Consider the following 7,032-nt stretch of genomic DNA (forward strand, 5'->3'; position numbering starts at 1 on the left):
CTTAAAAAACCCACCGGATTTGTTAATCATATTTAATCAAATATTTCCAGCACACACACACGCACAAACGCACGTGCACACACACACGCACTCACATACACACACATACGCACGCACGCACGTACACACACACGCACACACACACACACACACACACACACACACACACACACACACACACTAATCCACGCACGCAAGCACGCAAAGGAGAGAGAGAGAGAGAGAGAGAGAGAGAGAGAGAGAGAGAGAGAGAGAGAGAGAGAGAGAGAGAGAGAGAGAGAGAGAGAGAGAGAGAGAGAGAGAGAGAGAGAGAGAGATAGATTTGGATTTGATTGTTTACTCATTTAGGCCATAGCCCCTTATGAGGGGGGTGAACATATATACAATGACATAAGGGAGGGAGGGAGGGAGGGAGGGAGGGAGAGAGAGAGTCTGGAGTCTGGAGTCTGGATGGTTTATTGATTGGGCCTTGGGCCCATTTCAATTCGGGGTGTACACATTTTCATCATTCATGCTTCATGAAAAATAATCATTGTAATATTAATCATAATAAAATAAATCATCATCATCGTAATGACAGTCGACATGACGACTGTGGAAACAGGCATTTACAACAGCAAAACGTTTGGAAAAGGACAGTAAGCATCAGCACAAAATCCAGTCTCTGTCGCACTTCACTCATGTCTCTCTGTCCTCTTTCCGTCCATCCATCCATCTATCCATCCATCCATCCAGCCAGCCATCCATCCATCCATCCTTCTATCCATCTCATGTCCCTCCGTCCTCCATCCATCTAATCAACCGTCTGACTGTCCAACCATTCATCCGTCATCCATCTATTCATCACTCCATCTATCCCTTCACATGCCCTTTCACACGCAAATCTGCAAGCAGTTATATGCATAATCGTTGCATCTCTGATACATAGCCGCATTAACGTTTTCAAAAAAGACAAAACTTTATTACTGTTTTTTAAGCAATCGACAGAAAGCAGCAAAAATAGCATACACATAAAACAAGATCGTGCAATATCTCATATTCACTGTCCCCACTCACTGCGTATTTTAAACGCGTTCATGATGAAGGTTGCAAGTCTAAGTAATATTGATCTGTTTGGTGTCGCTAGAAGTAGCGCCAGTTTAAAGCTTGATGGGCGGTTGTAATATTTTGCAGGAATGGAGTGCTCGCGAATACCAGCATATTTTGGACATTTCAAAACAAAGTGAATTTCATCTTCGGTCTCGTTTGCGCAGAATGGACACAAGTAATCTTCAGCAGTTGACGACCGAGTGTGTCGTAATCGATGCACTTTGAGTGGCGAGACACCAAGTCTTAACCTAATCAGGCAGTTTCTTGCTTTGACGTGCTTCAGGTCATTTAAGTATGAAGACATAGATAAGGCTGACTTGAAAGTGCTATAGAAAAGGAATCGTTCTTTACTTTGTACTGTTTCTATCCACTCTTGCTTGTATAATGTGACTAGTCTGTTCTTGAATTCCGTTATGAACGCATTTTCATTTCCAACGCCTTGTTGAATCCAAACTTGGTCAAAGCCGTATTTGTACAGCACATAGCAAACTGATGACGCCCATGTTCTTTTATTTTGTTCGTGTAAATAAAGCAGCATTTTATAAGCTTTTTGTGGCAATCGATGACTAGGCATTTTCAGGATGCGCAACCAAAATCGTATGGACTTAACAAACGTGTTGACAAATAACGGGTGTCTGCCAGTTTCTCCATACACAAGTGTGTTTGGTGTTTTCATGCTTGTGTTCAGAAACCTCTTAAGGGCAGAGAGAGAGAAAGAGAGAGAGACAGACAGAGAGAGCGGGAGTGAGAGACAGAGAGAGACAGACAGAGACAGAGAGACAGAGAGAGAGACACTGAGAGAGAGAGAGAACATTGCCGATCTCGTTTTTGGCTCACGTAAGTGTAGCCTATGCGATGCTACACTTTGTCTGTCTGTGCGTGTGTATGTGTGTGTGTGTGTGTGTGTGTGTGTGTGTATGTGTGTGTGTGTGTGTGTATGTGATAGAAACTTTAACATTTGACTAAACACCGAAGTACTAATTTTACCTGGTTATTATCCAAGCAACAGCTTCAAAATATTGAAGCAATGATCAACATTTCGTCGGCAGGTATGTAGTTTAAGTGTGTATCCAAAGAAAACGGGTGGTGCGGGGTTTTGGGGGGGTAAAAACAGCTGACTGGTTTGTGACGTGTGTGGTATGTAGACCAGGTCAGGGGTCAAGGTTAGGTCAGATCGCGTGAAGGATTGTGGTATAGATACAGTTATCACCGAGCTGCAGTTCGCCGATTCGGAGAAGACGCCTCATGATTTCACATTGTTCGGTTTCGTAGCTCCAGAAAAATAGACAAAGAAGATACCAAAGGAGATTTCCTACAGGTTAATCTGCACAGCGTGTTTCCAGTGTCTGCGCGAGGAAGCGCTGTCGAAAGCGCAGTGTCTATCTGGCCATCTGGCAGTCGTGTCCCCGTAAGTACTAAAAAGTAGGCTACAGACAGACAGATCTAGATCTAGTGTCTCGCACTCTTGCACCGTATCACTTATGCTTACTGTTTCTTTCTTTCTTTATTTGGTGTTTAACGTCGTTTTCAACCGTTCAAGGTTATATCGCGACGGTATGCTTACTGTGTGTCACTGTGTGTATGTGACGGAGTGATTGAGTTTGTGTTACTGTTTGTCGATTTCCTACGTGAGCCGTGAAGGCTTCGCCTCTTGTTGAGTTAGGCAGTTCTTCTTTTTGATACAGGAAGACTTGTTTGGAAACTGCGAAGTTATGCAAAAGCTTTAGTGGGGCTCCTATGTTGCAAAATCATTCAAATCATGCAACAAACACCAAATTAAGCAAATATGAAGAGTTTTATGTGCTTAACAAAACCTGATACAGAGCCATCGCGAAAAATAAAAAAATGGGTAGTTTTTAAACAATTTTTCAAAATGGCCGCCAGTGTAAACGGTTGGGTATGTTAGGCATATTTCACTTCATGTGATTAACAGCAAATTTGGCGTAAATGGACATTTGCTTTTGCTTAACAAAACCTGATACAGAGCCACCGTGAAAAAATTAAGAAATCAGTAGTTTTTTTACAATTTTCAAAATGGCCGCCAATAAAAGGGTATTTAGGCATTTTTGATGCTACAAGACATTCTCTTGCAATAGAAACTAACACAAACACATTTTTAAACAAAACAATACATGTATTGTTGGTGCAGAGAATGATTGGACGGTGTGGGTGGCAGGGTTGAAGAATTTGTGGATTACCTAAACTGTGCAAAAATAAATATATTGCACCAATTTTCATACCAAAACGAAAACATTCATTCCTGTGCTGTTATATTCAATGTATGCTATTGAGGGCACTCAACTTGGCTAACTGGAACACTTTTAAGATAAAAGGTGGCCTTTACATGGGTTATTTGACCGCCGCCCAAATAAGGGTACCCCCAAAATAAAACTGATAAAAATGTAATGTATCAACTCAAAAGTCGACTAAAATTCATAATCGCTGTATTTCGAAAACGTTGTTTGTTCTCATGTGTTTACACAACTAGCACATTCCGGCAAGTGTCTATACTCAAAAGAAACTTTGGCAGTACTTGAAACAACCATCTGTCATATATACATGCGAAGTCAAAAATATGTGGGATGTAAGTCAACAAACCTGTGGCAGTTTTTAAAATATTATTTCGTGAAGATTTGAAAGTGTACTCAAACGGTTGAACTACGCCTCGCGCGTAGACACACATTCCTGAAAGTTTCAACGCAACCCACTTGGTCATTGCTAAAATACATGGATTTTAGTTGACTTGGGTATCCCTCAAATTTGACACATAAACATCTCATCCGTGAGATCGACACATACATCAGTAGACCTGTACAATGGCACAACACTAGAAATATGCAAGATGGCGAAATAAAACAACCTGTTCTGGATGGATAATCAAGTTGACTTTCTCTTCGTATACAACAGTGACCCAGTTGTGCCTCAGGAATTGTCGTCGGCTTTTTAAAAGGTACCCGAAGTTTTTGTCACATCTCTTTGTCACGTCAAGGGTATCCTTATTTTGACGGCGTAAATGATGATGTTAAAAAAAAATGTGCCAGATAGCGAAGATGCGAGCCTTTAATGGCATAGACAGTTTGAATAAAATGACACAGGAATAAAAGTTTGAGTTGGGGTATGAAAATGGGTGCAATAAGTTTTCACAGGCATGCAAGCACATTTGCAGAGAGCTGTGCTCTGCAGTCCTTCTTAGCAGCATTTGCAGCGTTTTGTTGTACAGCTCTTCTTGCAGGCACACCTCATGAGTTCTCGGCACACGCTGGATACCTCTTGAAAGCTCGTCCAGAATGACTCCCACTTTCCAGCCTTGAACTGCCAGCCCACAGAGTTTGGAAGTCTAATAGGTAGATGGCTCTTCTCAATCTCATGTCCTGCAGCAGCACCTCACTTGTAAGGGGATTATGGTCAATTTGGCAGCTCTTTTTACTGAAGAGGTACCGTCTAGCACTGTTTACACCCAGTACGTTGCTGGTTTTGTCCTACAAATGTACACCAAAAAGCTCTTGTGCTGCCCTGTCAGTGGTACTCAGCTTACAAAGAGGAGCAGACAACCTGAAGAAAGTTTGAGTGACGTCTTCAAATGCTTGCCATACTTCCCAAGCCTTCTGATTCCCCAATACCATTGAAGAACGACATAGTGTCACAGCCTGTAAGGCTATGCAAAATGGGCAGACAGGGTGACTTCTCTTGGCCAATGGCTTTGGCAATGTGGCGATACACTTCACGAGCAGAAAAAAACCGCAACACAGCTGGAATGAGAAGCAGACTGTCTGGCCTCCTCTACATCCATGGTGCAGGAAATCAGCCTGTGGTACCCTTCACACAAAAGATGAAAAGTGACATTTTTATTTGAATGTATTTGAATAATGTTTACTATCTCAGAGAGTCGGTCAAAGCCGGGTTAGCAAGTCTTCACACAACAGACCAAAATGAAAGAAAATTGTATTTCATGAATTCGTATAATTCTTACTGTTTCAGGTTAAAAAACAAACAAACACAGTTTCCAGTGACCCAACTGATTCTGGAATCTTTCTGACCGCTACATTTATTCGCTTCAAACAGTCGCTAACAGAATGTTGACCATAGTGAGGGTTCGTACGTTAAACCCATCAAATTCACAGAGGTCGCTTACAAATGATGTGCAAACATGTTCCAATTAATACAAATAAAAAAATCTTACTGTTAAGATGTATTAGGTAACAAACCTTGATACAGTAGTACTAGTGAAATCGGCTCCCTTCTGTGGCACCGGAATAAATGCAGAACGCTTGTTCCCAGGAACCGGCATGTGGTGTAACTCTTGTATATATCCTGTAAAAATAAAATTCACACCAATGCACGGTCAACTTAAAATAAGCAAAAGGATGAGATACAAGCAACAAACCAAAATTGTAAAACTCAAAGAGCGGTACCTCTTCATTTTTCAAAACCACTTATCTCATTTGATTAGCATACACTGTATGCTTTTGTCTGTTACCTACCGTCTTTGAAAGTTTGATCACAACACTGTAAAGACATGGGGAGTGGAGTGTTTTTATCTCCAGCTGGTCATCCTACTATCTGGCCTACCCTCACTCAGTTTTTGACTCTACCCCTCCCCACCTTATGGAAGTCCTTAACGTAGGCAGGACTAATCATTTATCATACCATGAACAATCTCTTTCTCCTCGCCTTTTATTCAAAGTTCGTTTAATCTGTTTAAAATCACCAGCGTGGCGATCATGATTTCCTTACTTGTAATCAACAGATAGATCTAGATCTATCAGCATCACAATCCAGCTGATGAGCTATTGCAAGATTACTCTGCATTTCAGCGCTTCACCCGATGAATAACAGACCCCAGGGGAGAATTAAACAGTAAAATGATGTGACATTGGTGAATGGATGCGTATTCTTGAAAACTTACCGTCAGAAACGTTGTTTTCGCTCAAATCAAAACACGCAATGTTGCGGAGGCCGCCATCTTGAATTTTCATGCTGCGGATATATAAAATTCTAAAAACGATCAAATTAAATACCAGAACACAAAAATACCCATAAGAGTATTTATGTCATGCATGTGTTATCAGCAGACAACTTCTGGTGCATGGTAAACCATTGAATTTTACATTTGCTGAGTTGGGAATATTTACTGCTGAGCGCTTTTGGTACGAATTTCGTCTGCTGTAAATGCAGCCTTTTATTCCCTATCAAAGACAAAAAAAAACGATTTCTGAAGTGGCTCTGTATCTGAAATCCCTTAAATAATTATAAGGAACAATACCACAAAGTATGATGTTTGTTGCAAGATGTGAATGATTTATGAGTGCGTCTGCAACATACGAGCCCCACTACCTTGGGTGAGGGTTGTTTTTGCAGTTGTGCTGATTGATTAAAAATGTTGCTGTTAGCTCTTTTATCCCGCTGTAACAGCTCCAGATAGGCAATGTGCAACGTATAACGAAAATGAGATAGGCAGATTGTTCAGAAACCAAACAAGTTGTGTGTGTTTTTTTTCTCAAAACAGTAAACAATAACATAGGCACGTGTCTTATAAGCAGGACGTCGTTCTTGCTCTCAATAGGAAAACCGTTGACCATTCTGACCATTGTGGAACTATCAAACAATATAACGAAAATAATTGCACATTGTTTAGGCTTGCAATGCAACAATCATAATCATGTATAATGAAGTCAGATGACTGCAACCTTTAGAGTTCTTGTTTGTGTGGGTATAGTTGGGCTATTCCCTCACAAGTGAATGACTTAGTGATAGGGTAAGTGTGTTTCCTGCCATATTGATCTATTAAATAAGCAAGTGGGCTGGGTACTCACACACACACACCCACACACACACACACACACACACACACACACACACACACACACACACACACACACACACACACACACACACACTAGGGATCGCCAAATCAAATCGTCCGCCCGATCGCCAGGGGTGAGT

The 7,032-nt window shown here is 41.2% G+C and overlaps 1 long non-coding RNA gene across 1 annotated transcript; it reads right to left on the minus strand.

The window, feature by feature from the left end:
* Window positions 1-4,771: 4,771 nt before the first annotated feature.
* LOC138972449 (uncharacterized) lies at window positions 4,772-6,156 on the minus strand. The gene is made up of 3 exons (XR_011457616.1): window positions 5,996-6,156; window positions 5,295-5,400; window positions 4,772-4,905 (listed from the first exon to the last, which is right to left on the minus strand). It is a non-coding gene; the product is annotated as an uncharacterized lncRNA (long non-coding RNA).
* Window positions 6,157-7,032: the final 876 nt, after the last annotated feature.

The sequence above is a fragment of the Littorina saxatilis genome, linkage group LG8 (genome assembly GCF_037325665.1).
Source record: "Littorina saxatilis isolate snail1 linkage group LG8, US_GU_Lsax_2.0, whole genome shotgun sequence".
Classification (NCBI taxonomy): Eukaryota; Metazoa; Mollusca; class Gastropoda; order Littorinimorpha; family Littorinidae; genus Littorina; species Littorina saxatilis.